This window comes from Semicossyphus pulcher, unplaced genomic scaffold (genome assembly GCF_022749685.1).
Source record: "Semicossyphus pulcher isolate SPU_LCO1_2020_fin unplaced genomic scaffold, fSemPul1.0.p SCAF_3, whole genome shotgun sequence".
Classification (NCBI taxonomy): domain Eukaryota; kingdom Metazoa; phylum Chordata; class Actinopteri; order Labriformes; family Labridae; genus Semicossyphus; species Semicossyphus pulcher.
Genome location: NW_027211704.1, coordinates 2,446,706 through 2,466,957, shown reverse-complemented (window position 1 = coordinate 2,466,957; position 20,252 = coordinate 2,446,706).

Sequence of the window (20,252 nt, the reverse complement as noted above, 5' to 3'; positions counted from 1 at the left end):
TTGTCACCACACCAGTTCCAGCACCACAGAAGAAGAGAAGAGGGAAGGAGTTGGCAGGGACAGTGGGATGCTGCTGGCTGCATTCTTCGGTGCCACACAGCAGCTTCACCACAGAAGAAGAAAGTTGGCAGGACGACCCGGTGCCACACGTGGGTATGGACTGCACCATGTTAACGTTGGTGCGGAGCCAGCAGCCTGGATTAAACAGTTCAGCATTTTAGCGTGGGTTTATTTGTGACTGTGTGTGTGGTTTGAGTGCATTTTTGTGCTCCTAGCTCGATGCAGAATGCCAGGGGAACCCCGAGCCACCCAGTTATTCATCCTGTCCTTCTCCTACCTACTCTTTTTTTTCTGCCACATTTCTGTCATCTGTCTCTCTCTCCCTCCGTCTCTCTTTCTGCCATCTGGCATGAGTGAACAGACCCCTGACAGAAGCGCTCAGGCAGCTCAGACTCACTGGGCTGTGTGGTGTTAACGGGCCTCATTTCATTCCCCCAAATCTCACTGCACAAACTTCACTGACAGCTTTTCCAATAAATAGCTGGAGGCAGGCAATAAACTCAGCAGATCTCTTATTCGTTTTCTATAAGTGAAGAGAAGAGTGTGAAAAGTCTGAGATCAGCAGTCATTGACTAAAAGGTAAAAAGAAATGACTGGACGGTAGCGTTTCATTTGTTTTTCATGCCCACGTGTTTTAAGCCGTCTGTGTCCCCGGAGGAGTGTTTGCCGTGGCATGAGTGGCACGCAGCCAAGCTTGGCTCCACATCTACGCTGATTTATTGGAACCCAGGGAGCAGAAATAAATGAGAGGAGCGTATTAGAACATAAATCATCATAATCACAATAACTACGCCATCATAAAACAGCAGCCAAACCTTAAGTCCAGGCAATAAGGGAAATCCGTAAAGACGACATGAAAACGAGAACTGTGAGAAACGGAGAGAGACCAAAGACCAGATACGGCCAGTAAACTAATATAGCCATGATTAGTCATGCCGTCAATGGGCTTTCGAAGAGTGCCATGCACGCCCTACACACCACCTATCTGTAGAGTTGTTTAAGGGGTTTTGTGACTGGTAGAACCACGAAGATTACCTCAAGTGTGGTTTCAATTCGTTAACATTTAAGTGTGAGAAAACCTGTATGAAATGATTCTGTCAAGCTGCAATATTATTAATATAATATATATACCCTATAGATATCGACCACCTGGCTCTGCAGCTCCTCTCTTTGCTTTGTGGAAAAAACAAGTGAAACATATTTTTCATTGTGTGGTTTTCAGGTTCACCGTGTTCACTTGTGTCCATAAAATTATCGACGAAAGTGAAGACGGTGAGTAAAGAAAGTCAGGCTCAAAGCCCTTGTGCAGAGCTTTAAATAGTTATTAAATGGACTAGAATTAATACTGGTGCCTCTACATGAGCTACAAAAGCAAACAAGACCATTGGTGACAACATTGATAATATATTTATAGTTATTTTTAATGCCTCGTACTGCTGCCGGGGGAAGGACGAGGCGATTAACTTAAACAGCCTGTTTTCTACATTTTCCACAGCTTTCTTACACATGTACAGGACAAGATCACCAAAGAGACAACAAGACAGAAGGCGCTTTGTCCACAGGAAGACGCCAAAGTCAATACAAAACGAGCCAGTTCAAGGCGGGACGGTTGTGCCTCTGTTATGCCTCAATTTTAATATAAAATGCACGGAGGGGAAATTATGGGGTGAAGTCGTTATGCCGCTGAGCCAGCATCGGGGGTTGTAAAACAGGCAAAACGGTGTTCGCGTAAACGATGGAGTCAGCAGGACGGAGCAGTGCTATGTGTGCATATGTGAAGCTTGCGCTGTTTGTTCACATGCCGCGCCTCTTTTGCTTCCGTAGAGGCAGAACGCTGCGCTTTCAGCCGGCGTTGCTTGGTTCAATGTCAAACGGCAAACATGGCTTGCGGTGGAGCTTCGTTACGCCACTATTGAGGTTTTGCAACGTAAAAAAGGCATTCGATTAACACATGGCTAAAACACAACTCTGACTTAATACTATGATGTGAAGATGTATTTTCTGGATGTGTGAAAAAGCACTTTTTTGCTAACAGCTTGATCATATCAATCAATTGGTTCAAGTTTAACACAATAGAGAGCTTGGACTCGGACTTGGACTTGGAGTCTTTTTCCATTAAATCACCGTTCTTAGGGACAGATGCAGTTAAAAACGTTAAATATCAGAGACCAATTTATCAGCAATGATCCAAAATAAATCCAATACAAAAAAAGATTACAATAGTCATTGTAGCTGTTGCTACAATGTGATGTTGCTGCGAGTGAAGCCAGAGCCAAATTGACTGAACTTACAAATAGTTTAATCGTCTGAAACAGAATAATATTGAGTCGGAAAATAATCTGATAATTCCAAAATATTATGATGAGTTTCCCACACAAAAGTTGATTCCAAAGCAAGATCGTGAGCTACCAGAGTTTGGTGAGTGCCAGGCATGCAGATTTATGTTTTCATTTACTGATCAGGTTCATTAGGGCAACATCTTTCTGGCTTTAGATCTTTTGAGACTCATATTTCATGTTGAAGCACATTGTTACACTACGAGACAGAAAAAGATGCTGTTAATGCCCTGAATATTATTCCCCCTCTTGTGATCCAGAGCTGAAACTGATATGACAACAGTGGGGTTGAATGGCCGGTTCAGGCTCTTTCCTTGGGCTGTGATGTATTGTTGTTGAAGACAGTACAGGGAGTTGGCCAAGGAGGAAGTGAAAACAACATCCATCCACACACAGAGCGTAAATACTGTATAAACCCACACACCAACGTATACATGAAGTCCTCCAGTATCCATTTCATGATGTGGTGGCCACTAGCCAGCTGGTTTAACTACTCAGAAGAAGGCGGGGGAGAAGGTGTTAGTTAGTTAACACTGTTTACGGTTCCTCGGGGCAAATTCAGCGACTGAGAAAGAAACACGGCTGCTTGTGAACGAGGAAACTCTCAGAGGCACTTCATAGGTAATGTAGGCAGAATTTTAAAAGCTCATTTACTTTGACAATTGTTGATCTTTTGCCTGACAAGCCTTCTGTGTTACAATGATAACACTATTATTATTATTATTTTCCATGTGTGTTAAGTACTCATTCTTTTATTTTAAAGTCACACAAATGTTTAATATTTAATAAAGTAAAGCAAGCTTTACATTTCTAGCAAGGGATTATTAATGTTTGTTAGCTAGCTAGCTCAGTAGTTAAGCTAATGTTAGCTCTCTCTGTCCAACTAACTAAGTCCAACCTGCTGTGTATTCAAATGTAAACCCCGTAAATGGGCTCTTAATTATGTTAACATTTTGGCTAAATACATAGTAGGCCTATTGTGTGAAGTTTTTTAAACTTGCAAAAATTAAGAAACACATAGCAGCTAATGATAGCATCTTGGAGCAGCGTCCACAGTTGGTAAACACTGTGGAGTTGATGTGCTAGCAGGGTTGGGAGGGTTACTTTAACATTGTATTCCGATACAGTTCCTAATTACCTGTTGAGAAATGTAATCAGTAATCTAAGCCATGTATCACAATTTTAAAGTAATTACTTTCAGTTACTTTTGGATGACATCAACAATAAATCTGCAAATAAAGACAAGAGAAAAGAAAATGACTTTTGTAATGAGCAAATGCCTGTTTAAATTAATAGAGCTAATTATGCACATTTAAATGTACTTTGTTAACTGTACACTGTTCACACTACTTCACACTCAAACTTCAAGTAAACTGCTGTAAACTTATTCCAGTCTGGTGCTTGTGTTTTTACACACACCATCCCGGCAGCGGCCACCACCAGAGTAACGAACTGTTTTTCAGTCGTAGAAGAAGACGACAGGTTAGCTAACATTTTAACTGGAATTCTTTGCAGCTAACGTTAGCGGTTGGTCTGACCTGTAAATGTTTCTTTAAATTAGATGTCGAGTCCTTGTATAATGACAGCATTTTCACAGGCGGAAGGCAGAACTTGCACTGTACTGCGATGTTGTTCCTGGCAACTTTGAGGAGCGGTTGTGACACTTAAGTGTGTCGTAGAGTGTTGTAGCGTGATCTTATAGAGCATCGTTGGTTTTATGTCATCTCCATTTTAAAATTGCAGTCCTGCTAGTAATCCCCAAGTCTTTGATGTGCTAACTCTTGGCCTTCGAAGTAGTGCTTGTTTCTACTGCAGGCTGCACACTTGTTAGCTGCACATGCTAATAAAATTCCAGGCTTGTTGCACCTACTGTTTCTTTCCTTTGCTTGACAAAAAACCGTCCGTTTAGCATTCATCAAAATCAAACCTGTGTGTAATAAAACAATTCCTTCCAAAGTTTATTGTTCAGAAAAACTGCAGCCAAAATGTTGTTTTCGTACGAAGGAGCAGCTTTCGGTACACATTTGTTCAGCACATATTTCTCCACAGGCTCAATACAGGATTATCATGTGGTGTTGTTTTAGGGTATATAAGCATATCCTGAAGCTCTGTGTGTTTGGTCTGATAGCCCGACCACAATGTGTGATGTCAGTGTTTAGAGAGCTTAGACTGGAAACCTGCCTTTCCGTCCTCCCCCTCTTTGCTCCTTCATCCCCTTTTCCCCTTCCTCGTATATGGTTCATGTGTTGCTGATTACCTCAAAGTCCAGGTCTGGACCCATGACTTCCACCTTCTTCACTCATAAGATTTAAAGCAGCCGACTCCCTCGCTAGAAATCCCCCAGCAGACTACCACCTCAAAGCACCCTGCACCCGCATGCATGTGCACAGGTACATGTTTGTGGTTTGTGCATGCAATCCTAAAGTTTAAAGACAGGCACACAGGGGCTGTATGTTCAAACATAGACAAATGCACACATAAACACACATGCATACATACACGCCTCCTCCTACCCTCCTTCCCTGGAGTCCTTTTGATTGACAGTGCCCGCTCCTGCAAGGGATTATGGTGGAAGAAGGGGGTTGGGGGTGGAGGGGGTGTGGGGTCCCGGGGAAGGGTGAAGGGGTTTGAGGCCAGGGCGAGGGAGAGTGAGAAAGAGGGCTGAGGATTAGGCCCACTGAGCTTCATTAACCTGAATGTTTACACAAGCTGATCTCTCGCAATGAGACCCTTTTCCTTCCCACAAGTGTCCCCTTCAAGAATCTGCTGCCCCTTCCTCCATCCCCTCAGCCCCAGTGAAGCAGTGAAGCTCTGTCCACACGCTGCAAGTCAGGCATGCAGCCCAGCCTGATAAGAGCCAGGATTAGGGATAATGTAGCTGTGAAGTAATGCTCACAAGTAAACAAAAATGTTGGGTTTGTAAATGTGTGCAAGTTGATGGTTTTCATATGTTTTTGACCAGTTTTAAGATTAGAATAAAATTTGAATTGACACACGCAATTTTCAGAATTTGGCAACGTTTCCATTCAGTTTGTAACATATTGGTGGAGTTCCTGAAAATGTTACGGTTGTTATGCACTGCGGAGAAAAACAAAGTCTGGTAATGATAGAGAAATATGCTGACAGGGAAGCCAACCTGCTTGTATTTAAATCGACAACACAAGCCTGTTTCCCTTTCAAAGGCTAACACTAGTAACTGGCTGAGATAGGTTAGAGTAACTGAAGGGGACATTTGACCTGTGGTCAACTTCTACTTAAAGTTGAAGGAGATTGCAATTTGATTCTGCATAATAAGGCCCCGTGCGCTGGGGAGCGCTGGGATGAAGTGCTTTGTTTCTATGACAACAAGTTTAACTTACCACACAGCTAACAACAAGCTTACAACGCGTAGGACAATAAAAGCACAACACTTCCCAGCAACATTCAGTGTCCGGCTGATCTGCTCCTACAAATGGGCTTTTCTGTCTCTATTGTGATCCTGTTTGTTTGTCATGTGGTACAGCTCCGTGTAGACAGAAACGGCCAAGTTCGGTGGTAACCAGGGTGACGAGTGGCGCCCCATCTGATTGGTTGCCTGAAAAAAAGTGGCGGTGACGACACCAGGGCCTTTCTGAAACGTTGAGAGATTTTCAACTTGAAGCGCTCGGAGCGGCCGCACAAAAGAGGCGGAGCCACATGCAGCAGCATACGCTCTGTCCGCATTGGGAACAACTGAAAACAGACGCTGTGGACACAGGGCCGAACATGTGTCTTTAAAATCGGGAGGCTATGGAGGGACTTCTTGAGGATTTTGATTGGCATATGCAGTAGCCAATAACTTGGATTATAAAAAGGTTCAAAACACATTGACGACCCATAACTGCTAGCTAGCTCGTAGGTTGTGGTTGTTATTTGGGAGGGACATACAAGTTTTCATCTTTTTGTCATTGTTTTAGTCATTGTTGGGCCAAACACTGGCACATAGGTGACAATTAATGTCAGATATTTCTGATAATTAAACGTTTTTCAGGTTATTTTACTGTATATTTTCATTGCAAGATTTTATTTGGGCCTTTCACCTTTATTAGAGAGGACAGCTAAAGGCCAGTTCAGATCAATGATTCGCAACGAGACTGGATGCAACTGTCAAAAGAATCTCCCGACATCTGATCCTAAACGTTCTAAAACTGGGCCGTTCACATCAAAGCAACGCAACACACACAGACACAGCTGACCGTCTCCATAGCAACGACGCACTGACATACCCCACTTCTTCTGCATCAATACTATAAGGTCAGTATTAGGCCCAGGTTACATGAATTATCGAGCTGGATTTCTGTTATTGCTATAAAAAGAAGTGGATGACAGTGACAGTGACATGCTCACAATGTCAATGTCAATGTCTTTGGCTACCGCAGCGCCAGAGACAGGGTGCCTAAGCCAAGTTATGCTGTTTCCTGATTGGCTGAAGTGAAGTCAAATCTTTAGCAACGCCACAAAACTGCTTCAGACGCTCTGCAACTAACCAGTTCACACCGCTGCAACATTCTACATTATAAAACTGTTTTGTTGCGTTGCGAAACATTGATCTGAACTGGGCTTTAGAGTGACAGGAAGTATTGGGGAGAAGAGAGGGGCATGCATGCAAAGGGCTGCGAGTTGGAGCAAAACCCGTGGCCGATGCGTTGAGGACTTTGCCTCTGTGTATGGGGTGCCTGCTTTACTAACTGAGCTGAAGCAGGGACCTTATTACATGTGGATTTTAATTAAGTTAAATGAGTGTAAAATTATTAGTGATATAGTGATATTATTCATGATTACGCATGTTGCACCAAAACTAAACTGCAGTAATGGCCGGATCATGAAGGTTTAAAATAAAAAAAGAGTATAATATTTAATATTTCTAAAAGTAAGGCTGTAACTAACTAGTACTTTAGTGATTTTCTATTGTAGATGAAATGGTAGAACATTCGGAAATGTCGGATTTAGTCGGATCCGTTCTGTGGTTTCTGTGGTTTGCATAATGAATGACTCTTAGGAGTTCAACTCTGAGTAGAACATTTGACACTCCTGACGAAGCAGTTCCTGTTTTTCCTGCGCAGAATAAATCACGGCTAATTCTCTAATGCATTACAACATAATGTATTACGAAAGTACAAAGGGGGTAAAGAGCCAGTAAATTAGTGCCAATCATGAGGCCGACTTCAAACACACCGACTCATGCTTTTGTTGCTTCTCTCCAAGGACCCGTTGAGCCGTCCAGAGTTGTGCCTGAGCTCTAAAGACAACACTGGGGGCTATTTGCTTCTCAGATTAAAGAGGCTGAGTAAGATAGCCGTCTGAAAGCAGCAGCAGTAGGAAGACGAGCTCCAGAGGTCCCCCCCCTCAAAGAGCAGTTAGCTGAAGCGGACTGCCCGTATTGTTTAGCATCTCCAGGAAAGGGTGTTTTCTCTCGGCACTGAGGTGGAAAAGTAAATTAGCGTTCACTCTGAGCCTGGCTCCGGCTCTGACAAACTGAGAATGGTGTGTCGACAGCCACAAGACCGCTCTCTTCAAAGAGCTCTAACTGAAGGGACATGGCTCATGCTAATGTAAACAGAGACAAGTCCAGAGCTCTTAGTTGGACAGGCAGGCTGTGGCATGAATTTCAAAATCGCCATCACATCAAATAGACAAACAGATCGACTGGAAGTTATCCTGCAAGAGGCACTTCTTCATCTGCCATGTGGGTCTAATTTTTAACCTTGAATGATTGTGAACGCTGCTCAGGGTCAGCGTAGGTCCATGCCTGCTCGACAAGATGCTGATCGGAGAGAAGGAAGGCAGCGGAAGAGAAAGCTGGGGAAAGAGAGAAAAATAGAGAAAGACTGAGAGAAAGTTGACATGAATGCCAAATCACGACTTCTGAGGAGCAGCCGTCTACACAATCTCAGACAGGAAAGGGAATGCGGGGGGAAGAGAAGGGGAGAATGAGCGATTGGAGAAAGGGGTGCAGTGAGGAAAAGAGAGAAATAGTTTTGGAGGAGACATCTGGATTTGATTAAGAGGGGCAGCGTGGACAAGCCAGCCTTTGCCGCTTGTTTTGACTGGGCTTTTCAAGGGGATGTAGATGCTGTTTGTTTTTTAATAGCAAGTGGCTTGTTAATTGATGAACACGGGCCACGGACAGAGCAGAGATTAGACATTTTAATAGTGTTGCTATATATCGTCTTGTGAATTCATGTGCAGCTTGTGCAAGTACACCGTGTATTTGCAGGAGTGCATGATGACTGCAGGGGAGGCTGGAATATATACAAAGCATACATTTCTCTCCAGATTCTAAACCTTTCTTCAGAGTTGGCTTTCTAATGCGCTTTGATGTAGGAGGGACATGAGCCATATTTGTTAACAAGCCTTTTTCCAGGGTCTCAGAAGCTCACAAAACCACAGGAATTCAGGGAGTCCATGCAAATGAAGAAACTAAACTAGGCTGGAATAGATGACAGTATAGAAGAATATAAAAGTGCAGAACTGAAGAGGAAAAGCAAACAAGGGGAAAAGAAAGCAGAATATACTTGAACAGACAAGATTGGACTACACATGACGTAGATGCAGCGCAGATCTCATAGGAATTATCTTTAAAAAAAACCAACTTGTTTTACGGCTAGAAAACATTTCAGGAACAAAATCCTTGTTCCCTTACAGCAAAACTGCAACTCAGACCTCCTTTCTCTTCACAGACGTATTGAGTGTGAGAGGAACCTCATGGCACAGCGTCTCGCACTGCTGAATATGAATAAACCATCAAGTGCAGAGACTCAAGCCAAGCCAAACTCAGCACGCAGGCATCACAGCGGAGCAGGGCAGGAGGCCCCGGAGCACAGACCAGCTCCACCACCACCGCCCCCTCCTCCTCTCCACGTTCCCAAAGTCAATTGCCCATCAAAAAAAGATAATGGCTTAAAAAAAATCCTGCAGTGATTTTTTTCTGCTGTCTGATTTTCAATTATCGTTGGAGTGAGAAGCGATGCAGTCAAGATGCCATCAGTCGGAGGGAAAGGGAATCCGAGGGAACACTGGTGAGTCTGGTGGAGAAGAAAGTGGAGAGCCGGAGTCGGGCTGCTCGTTCTCTGCGGGCTTTGAGGCCGTGATGATGATTGGACGTGATGTCTGTTTGGTAGCTGCTGCTTCTGCTTGAAGGGCAGCTGCATAAATGTCAGAGGGGTTTGAACCTTGGTCTCGGCTCAGTTAGGCAAACTGATGTCCCAAAGTGTGTGAAGGATTGATGAATGATTAAGAGTGACGTTTATTAGCCGATGCTGTCCTTACGGGCAACCAGGTAAGACTGCTACTTTAGCAGAGTGTCAGACTGAGCTGGGCCGACTGCGATTGGACAAAACTCACACATTCCTCTGAATTACCAACAAGGTATTGATTAGGCTGTGACTTTTAATCTAATTGTATTGTAATGACATTATTGTTGTTGTTTCATCCTGAAGAAAAAGGCGCAATTTACGTTAGCTAAGGTAAAAGTTGGCTGATAAGTCAGGTGTGTTTTCCTTATTTTCCTGGAAAACAAGTGAAACAAACCAGTACATGTATGGGTTCTATCTGGGTTTGAACCAATGACTGTTTATAAATTTGGACATTGCGTCTCCATCTACTCTCATTGTACCAAATTGAAGCCAAAATACCCCTCCTGCGATCATTTGGAGTCACAGCTGCGCAGCAGAGATCGGCGGGTGGAGCCGTCGTAACCAAAACACACACTTAACTTAGCGAAAAAACAGCAAGGATCCCGCACGCCGGCGTGTTTAACAGCAGAACAGCTTCTTTGCGTTGGTCTGAGGTTAACGTTCACAGGTATGGAAACTTAAGTGACTGTCGTGTTTTTGTTCGGCTTCCTCGCACCGTTCCTCTGCTCTACTCTACTGATCGGCTTCAGGAGCTGGATTGGTCAACAGAGCTGTCAGTCATCCTTTTTACAGCATCAAATAACTAATTAAAAGTAAACTTGTCAGAAAAATGAACACTTGGGCATAAATCAGCATGATTAGAACTAACTATAATGATAGAAACCATGTATTTGACGGGTTTGGCTTCACTGTGGGAGGGCTGTCATGCCGTCCATCTTTTTATACAGTCTGTGGTTTGAACACTGTTGGAAGCATTTCGATAAGCATAATGTAAGTGCTTACCTTACTCTCCGACGTATAGGTGTGGCCTTTAGATGTTTAAAACATGATAAAATTCAATTATCGAATTCATTATGACTTGGCCTCGTACTAAATTAGTCACATACTTATTAAGTAGCACCTTTAATATCTTTATTAGCTGCTTCTAAACTACCCCCTCGTCACAGCAACCTCCCTGTGGCCCAACACCATGCAGGGTTAAAGTGTTTCCACCTCGTGCAGTGGACCAGCTTGTTATCTTTGCTGTGTTTAATTGTTTTAGAGCTCTTGAACCTCTGGCCACCACACCTTGGCAGCAGCAGCAGCAGCAGCAGTGTGTCTGGGGATCAGTGAAACTTTATCCACAGGACGGGAAACCAGCTGGGGAGTAGAAAACAGGAGCGACTGGAGGATGTTCTCTCTGCTTACCAAACAGAAACTCAAGAGGAGGGCGAGGAGGAAGGTGTTAAAGACAGTATCAATATCCTGGAGCTTCTCCCGTATCTTCAGGGCCTTCTGTCCTGTTTGCGGTTGATGCTGAGCCTGTGTGTGTGTAAGAGAGAGACCTCCTGATCTTAGAAAAATATTTTACACCGCCCCGTCATGGCCCGGACAAAACAGAGCTATAGGTTTTATTTTTACAGTGTGACTACTAATGATGACCGTTTGCCAAGTGGAGTCTGGCGGGGGAGGTAAAACAGCGGCTTTAATCCAAGTTTTTTATTGTTGTGTCTGATGACTGGGAGGTCTGAAAATTTCAATTTCCTATAGTTGTTGTTAGCCAGAGAAATTGGTGGCAATCGGTTCAACACCCAGTACAGTTAATGTGTGTTGCTTCACCACATCCATTAGTTACAAAGACCTTTAACACGTAGCTGTTGGTGTGGACTTTTAATCTAACTGTTTGCAAATCCATCATTTATCCACTGTCACCGTAAGGACAACTTGACATTCAATATGCTAATAGAGGCGAATTAGATCTGTCAAGAATAAGAACACTGGTAATTATATAAATATGGGTCAAAAGGTAACAACGTCAGTACAAGAACAGCAGTCTTTGTACTGCAACCTGAGATGACAAAGGCGTGTTAAATCTTCATTACAACTGCATCCTTCTTCACTGTAATCTGACTGTCAGCTCGACCTTTTCTTTCACAGCTTTCTGCCTTAGCCACATAATCAACCAATCAGTGTAGGAGCACTAAAAACAGGCGACCGCAGGTGAGACCTGTGGCTGTCTGTCATTATCTCATCAACCCATCAATCACGCGGAAGCACCGCCCCGAGGGGAGCGTTTGCCAATAGGCACACAGGTGAACCCTTAAATCAGCTTTAATTGGGCGGCTGAGTAACAAGCGGGGTTGAAAGGTGTGGGAAAGTGAGACTGGTGTCGGTGAACTTTATGGAGCTCTGACAGAGTCTGGGCGAAGTGTGGAGGCAGAGCTCGTGATAAACACTCCTGTCCTTAAGAAAGAAAAGGGAACGTTGGCTCAGGCACGGGAGGAAACAATCAACCTCTATCTCCCGTCCCAAAGAGTTTATGAATACATCATGTTTTCCACCCATGCCTTGTGCAGTATTACATACCAATATTTGCAGCAAACAGTTTCATTTTTCCCCGGAAAAAATAAAGACCGCAGTAATGACTTGAATGATATATAATATATTACATATTTTGAGATGTTGCTCCCTCTGCAGGTCCATCTGCCTGTTGATAACATAAGAGAGATAATTGATAATTGATTGTACTAACTTGATAAAACAAGGTGATTTAGAATGTGATTTAAATTTTCTTTTTAAGATTTATTTAGGCCTTTTATAGTAGCGAGGGAGTGGACAGTGTTGGAAAGAGGGGAAGAGAGAAATGGGGGAAGGCACGCGGCAAAGGGCCGGGGGTGGAGGTTGAAACATTGGCCGCCACATCGAGGACTGTAGCCTCTGTACATGGTCCTCTGATTTAACTGCTGAGCTAAACCGGCACCCATAAATGTGTCCTTTTCTGAAAAATGGAAAACATTAGTTACCAAATGGGAAAATTTACGAGAAGGCTCCCTCAAGCTGGAACAACAAATCCAAAAGTTATGGTGCTGGGCTTGCTGGTTTGACAGACGTGATACTCTTTTTTTGATCAAATGTTTTATTTTGTTAAATTAAATATCACAGAAAATCATAAGCCTGCACATATATACATGTGACCTCCCCATATGACACATGGGTCAATTTAAATTTTAAAAAGGCTGAAAAACAGAAAAAACTGAAGGCAATAAAACCAAAACAAACAACAACAGGGTTCAAATGACTATACACAGTCAGTGATATTATGTTATAACACACATTGTGATATATATGTTAATTTAATTTTCTTTAGAGCCTTGGACAAAGTGTCTATTAAATGATCCTTTGCACCGTTTGTTCGAGCTACTGAGAGCTCCACGGAGATGATGTCCAGTAATAAAAGAGTCCAATGAGAGATCTCCATCGTATGTGGGGGCTTCCACCTAAACACTTTAAAACAACAGTCTTTTCTGAGATTTGGTAACAGTTGTTACAGAATCATCATTCAACAGTAAAACATTTGGTGACAAAGGAATACTTCCAGTTCCAGTAATGTCCGATAACACGTGATACTCTGACCAAAAAGGCTGCATCTATTGCAAATAATTTCTACCCTCATTTGTAATTTGTAATACATGATGACATTTGGTTGTAACCACACATTGCTTTCCATGTAGAGAAGTGGAATACAACACATCTTCTTTGTAATGCAAGTTTCCAACTTAAATCTTAAAACATCAAAATTGGTAGAAAAACTTCCCGACCCGTCCGAGGAACACGCGACACACGACCGTTTCTCTCAACAATACTTTGGCATGTAGCCCGACAGGCTGTTGACCAATAACTCTCACAGACAAGCACCCACCCGGCACAGGAGCCCAAAGTCTCCTTGGCTCTGGCCGTTGATTCTTCACTCAACTCATCACTACAAATTTATTGACAGCTTTTAAAAAAATATTTACTGCCCCACTTCCTCTCCCAGCGGGCACCTCGCCTGTAATCTCCCAACCCGTTTATTAGATCATTTGTCAAAGCCTCAAGCTTTTCTTCTCCCTTTTTGTCATCATCCCCTCCTCTCACTTTCTGGATGGAGGGGTGTGTGTGTGTGTGTGTGTGTAATGTAAGTGTGTGTGAAAGAGAGATAGAGAAGGAGATTGAGCACCGGCTGAGACTTGGAGTGCAATGGGCCTGAGGATTAACTCCTTCCATGCCTGCTTTTCCTTTTTAAAACAGAATTTACAGCTGATTAGCCTCCACTGTAAAGACAGGCCCCAGTTCCCAGAAGGAACGCTGCTAAACATTTATGCAAGGCCAGACGTAAAGACCCTTATTAAAAACATGTGTTCTCCCAAAGACCCCTCAGAGAGACATCTAAGAGGGGACTGAGTATATACGCTGCTGAAGACCCCCTCTTTCAGCACATCGTTGAAGAAATGCGTGTTGTCTTAAACCAGACACACAGAAATGCCAAAAATCACACATCCTACATTTTTTGACGCATAAGAAAATAAGTGCTTGGAAGGATAGTGGGAAATAGCAAAAATGTGCCTCAACCAGAGAGTTCCATACCTTTATTTTTTTTAATTCAAAGCTTAAGCTAGCAGCTGTTAGCTTAGCTTAGCGAAGAGATAAAAAGAGCAGGACATAAAGTTTTCAAATACTGAAGGAATACTTTAACATTTTAGGACAAGATTATTTGCTTTCTTCCTCAGAATTCTTATGTCTGTTCTGTATAAAGCTAGAGCTAATGGTCATTAGCATAGCTAGCAAAAACACATAAGTGAAAAAACATACAGCAACAGCTAGGCAGGCTCTGACTGGGGGAACAAGAGCCATGTACAAGCATCTTTAAAGCTCATGAGCGTATCTGCTTGTTTGATACGGCTGCACGTGACCTCGTATAGCGGAGTTGCAGTTAAAAAAGCTGCCTGTGGTAATCCGGGATAAAGGGGAGTGGATCTCAGACGGGCAGTGAAATTTGGGCACAACTAAAAAAAGAACAGCTCTCACCTACGGCTCGGTTCGCGTTGTTCGAAAGCGCCAAAGAGCCGCTCCAAAGAATCGGATCGTTCGCGAACGTCACAACTCTACTAGAAAGCTTGATTTCAGGAAGGCTCCCAGCCTAGTAAAACTCACAATGTGTTATTAGTACAATCCATTTTTTGTACAGATTAAACAAACAAATATTAATGGAACATTTACTGAGCTTTTGAAGTGCTGCAAGGAAGAGCTCTTTCATAAGAGCCAGTTCAGCTGTGTCCCCTTATTGCTAGTCTTTACGCTAAGCTAACTGGCTGCTGGTTGTAGCCGTACAGATATTGAACAAGGGAGTGGTATGAATTCTCTCCTGTTACTCTGAGCAAGAAAGCGGCAAAAGGGCTATGACCCAAACATTTACACTTTCCCTTTAAAGACCGAAAACTTACTTAAACCATGAAATAAGGTTAATAAACTCAAAATAATTACTCCGAATGGATTTTTGGTTAGCAGTCAAAGTTAGCACTGAGCTCACCGCGGTTCACAGAATAACCCACTGTTTCCCTCTGAGTCTGTGTAATGTGAGTGTGTCTGAGCAGAGAGTGAGAGAGGGCATGAGACGGTGAAAGTGAGCGTAAGAAAAAAAAAAAGTGAGAGTGAGTTTTATTATTGCTAAAGACGTGTACGGTGAGGCGGCGGCTGGCGCGGACACTATAGCCACCGTCGCTGCCAGGCCTCAGCTGCTACGTGTGCCTAGTCTTCACCACGTGCCCGCAGAGTACACACGGTGGCCACAGGTATGTTGCCATCACCCGGGGGAACACCAATCACAGCCAGCGGGCTGTCAGAAGCTTTCGGGGATCCCGTCAAGCTAATGAGATGTGACTGAGCCTGTGCTGCCAGCGCACAAGCAATTGTTCCATTCATGTAGCATCCACTGATGTATGGAGACTTTCCTGCAAGTCACAGCCATCAATGAGGGCAGAAAACATGAGTGTGTGTGTGCGTCATATGGTTGTCTGCCTGTACTGTGAGTGTATATGTATGTGAGCTATGTGTGTCTGTATGGATCCATTTGTCTGTTTGTGGGTTTGGGTGTTCAGAACTGGTTTACCACAGTGGAAAAGATAATCATAAACTGGCCGATGGCAGAAATGTGTGCAGGTGGGTTGTGTGTGTTGGTGTGTGCGTGTGGGTCTCGGTTCCAGCGCTTCGTGAAGTTTGTGGTAGATAAAATGTTGAGCTGTACACTTTAACGCAGCCTAAGATGGATTAAAACTGTCACAGAGCAGGCTGGTGCAACAAGGAAAAATGGTCCGCAATCATCTGCTGGTGGAATCATGGCAACACTGAACGTGTTTTTCTTTAACAGTCCACCGTGGAAACTGACTGATACAGAAAACCTGATTTCCTTGTTGCTGACTCATCTATTGTGTTCTCAAATCCACTTGAATCAACTAAAATAATAAACCCTAAAACTTTTAATTTGGAGGTGTATGCAATAAACAATGACAAGACAAATAAAACTCCAGTTGAATTTCCCTTTTACGTTGAAATCAAAAATCTGTATCAGTATGCGGCGAAAGCTCCAGTGGGTTAATCACACTCACATTGCTTGGACAAAGTGGAAAGGCCAATTAGTTTTGGGCAGTGTTTCCAACTGACATAATTTCAGCTATGTGAGTTCAACATAAACAGAAAAAGGAATGAGAAAATAATTGTGGTCGACTGGTGTGTGTGGTAACCCGGTGCAGTCTTCATGTTGGATGTGGCCAGCTTTTTCCAGGGTTTTGGATTTCTCATTATATGTGAGGTACATGAACTTACATATGGCTCCATACATGGTGTTATAGCTGACTGAGTGCAGCAGCGTTCCCCATTCGACTTAAAATCACAAATAAAAAAGATTCTTTCATTCAGCGAGAGTTTTATTGAGGTGAAATGTGGCGGTTGGTAGAATTTGCTGTTGAATACTTGACCTGGGAAACTATGGTGACACTTCTTTGACAGGAAGTGATGAAAGGTTTCAAAGCAGCCTGTATATGAAATTATCCGTTTTAAGATCACAGGATTTGTGTGCTTTAGGGCTAAACAATTCTAATAGTATCATGGAATATTTTCAGTGTTACATTATAGGGGGAGTATTATGCTAATTTCAAGCTTCATATTTCACTCTGTGATACCTGTGGAGTAGCTTAGCACATTTTATAGTTAAACTCTGTAAAACTCTGTGCAGGCCCTCATACAGCCTCTGAAACGACTCGGCTCTGTCCCTTTAAGAAACCCCGCCCCTACAAGTCCACTTTCTCCTGATTGGCCAGCTCTCCTTGACGTCACAAAGTGCAGCGCGTAGAAAAAACTGTGTGAAACCTAGCGTTCACAGCAGCCTGCAGACTGATCTGAGAAGCCTGGGGATTACTCCAACATACTTTTACCTACGGATCTGAAATCTTTAACTTTTACACGTTTAGTCTGAACATCCAACAGTGTAACATTATATATATGTGTCTAAATGTGAAACAGCAAAATACCCCCTCTTTAAGTAAAATAAAGCAGAACACATTAAGCAATTTGGGGGTCAAGATTAGAGTTGAAAAGATTAGTCAATATATTGATACGTCCATAAATACATACAATAAAGTGATCAACGTCTGAGGTCCTTTAACATCTGCAGGACGATGCTGAGGATGCTCTCTGAGTCTGTGGTGGCTAGTGCTGTCCTGTTTGCTGTTGTGTGCCGGGGCAGCAGGCTGAGGGTAGCTGACGCCAACAGACTGAGCAAGTTGATCCACAAGGCCAGTGACGTTGTGGGGGTGGACACTCTGGAGGATGCTGTCCAAGTCATGTGGACAATGTGCCTCCCACCCACTCCATGATGTGCTGGTTAAGCACAGGAGCACGGTGAGTGACAGACTCATTACAAGACATGCACCACAGAACGCCGCAGGAAGCCATTCCTACCTGTGGCCAACTCCTCCCTTTGAGTCTCTGACACTCAGACACCTATTTTAAACTGTGCACTGAAGTCTTACTGTACATACTCTGGATAATTGTGCAATAATTCCACTGTGCAATACATTACATATTTAAATTACCATAGATCCAGTTCTTAGCAATTAATATTTTATCTTTATTTCTTATTTTATTGTATATATAATACACATATTTGACATATTTCTTACTATATACTATATTTTTAATGCCATATATTTCTTCATGCTTCTCTCTGTATCAGAGCAACTGTAACGCCCGAATTCTCCCCCGGGACAAACAAAGTATTTCTGATTCTGAACTAACGAAAAAGTGACAAATTAATCAGGCAAAAATACTTTAACCAGCTATTTAAATGTGAGAATTTACTACTTTTCCTGCATTATATAATTATAATTTCAATATATTCAGGTTTAGGACAACTATTTAAAAACACCACTTGGGGCTCTGTGAATGTTTTATAGACACAGCAATTTTAGAGAATTGTGTAAATAATATTTTTAAGCTGAGTTTTTCTCTATCACACTCTACATGTCATGCCTAGTAGTTTTACATTTTACATTTGAATCAGAATCAGCTTCATTGGCCAGTTATGTGTACACCTATGAGGGATTAGTTTTTCATTGCTTACACTGCTCTCAGTGCAGAGACACACAAACAGACATACGCAAACATTATAGAAGTAAAGTGTAAAAAGGGAGGATTTACTCGCAGTACAACAAAATTGATCACTTTAGTGCCCTATATATTTAAGGTCAAATTTAAAAAAGAAAAGAAAAACATCCCCCTTCATAAATCTGATTAAATATGTCTCTACTCTGTTCCAAATAATTCCCTTCCAGCTCCGTCCGGAGAGATTTAAAGGGAATATTCAGTTGTTTTTTTCTCCTTCAGAGGGCTTTAGCTCAGTTGGAAGGAGGGCCAAGGGTCCGGCTCTGTAAACTAGGGCCAATGTAAACACAGCAATTCCTTCCCAATTAGAAACGCTAAATGCATTGGACTCGGTGCACTACCAGGGCCGGTCCGTGCAATTAATGCAGCCTTGGTCTCCACCGGCTGCTTCGGATGGCTGGGATGGTTAAGATGTATACGGTTTCAGTTCAAGGCCGGGCAGGGGAAGTCTGATTGGGCAGGTTGGACTCATCATGGAAGTATAAACATGAGGTTGGATGGGCGCTCGGCGGTTGGGGTTTTCTTTGGGTCAGCCGTGCTGGGTAGCTCCGCAGCAGGCCGGGAGGAGATGTGTGGTAGGAAGGTCAATCAGAGGGGGAGATTAGGGGAAGAGGAAGCATTTCAGCTGTGCAAAGACTTTGGCTTCAACTTTAAAACTGAAAAAGATGATGAACAAAACAGTCGTACGAGGTGCTGGCAGTGACACGTTCTGGCTTTGGACTGCAGTCACGTCAGATGTGAAGCGACGCTGGCTGCTTTGCCATTTGTCTACTGCAATTTTTGTAACATTTTTATCAACACTGCCGTTTTACATCAGGATGATATTTAAATGTAATCTTCCCTTACTGATTGTAGCCCCAAAAAAAACATGAATTTCACTATCCTCTTTTTTTTTTAAATTTCAGGATACTTCTGCAATAATTGAGCACTACAACACACGACTTTTTGTTACTTGGAAGGTGTGACAAGCGATAGGCAGACAGGCGATTTTGGATTACTTCTGGCATGGGAAAATACTTTGGGGTGATTCTAGATCAGTGTGGTTGTAGACTGCATTTTTACCCAATACACTTTAATCATAACTATTCTCAAATTGATGTTTATAGTTAGTTTAAAACTTGAAAATGCACAGCAAAGAAGCGTACCTGTAACAAAACAATATGCCCCTTTTTACTAAAGACACTTCTCAAGTATGCTTCAGGATAAGGTCCTTAAAGTAAAAAACAATCATAAATTATAGAAACCGACTCTTTCTGGCTCTTTGGTTTGAAAACAGCAAAACATGTTTGACAGGGGCAGAACACCATTGTTCCAGTCTCCTTTTGTCCAGTGGCCATTGTGCATTGTGTGTTCCTGAGGTGTTGGTTTGCACTATCAGCCTGAGGCGCTCCACTCTCTCAAAGATAGTTTGCTAACAGAGCTTTCACTCCATTGCCTCTAATGAAAATCCATACTAAACATTTAGCTCTGTGTGAGAAAGGGGGGAAATTCAATAAGACACATAACGCAATTTGTAAATTACAGGAAGAACCAATCGAACTAAGAGACAAAATGGAGAAATGTTTTTTTGTTTATATCTGTTCATTTTCTTACATTTTAAACCACAGCAGCAGCTGCCTGAGTGTGGTGAGCGTTAAAGAGGATGAAATCTACTTTTCCAGGCCAAAATGAAGTCCAATGCTGTGTTTTTAGTCAGTCTTGTTTCCCACACAGATTATCAGTCATGCCGCCAGAGATGTCTCTGCCGAGGTATTCCCCAAACTAATGGTCGCTCTTGGACAGCACCGTCGATAGTAAACTAATCTGCAGCCTTCAAGGCACAGGAAACAGATCTAATTAGCACTCATTGAACTATCTTCCAAGGAAACTTTTATCTTTAGACCACTCTGACAACAGGCCTGAAAGCCAGACTAATGTCACTTACTAGTTCTTGGTTTAATGGCTGACTGAGAAATGTCTAATAGATGGATGGACATGTAAGTCAGGGTGGAGTCAGCTGTGTAAATTGTTTTCAAATGGCTAAATTGTT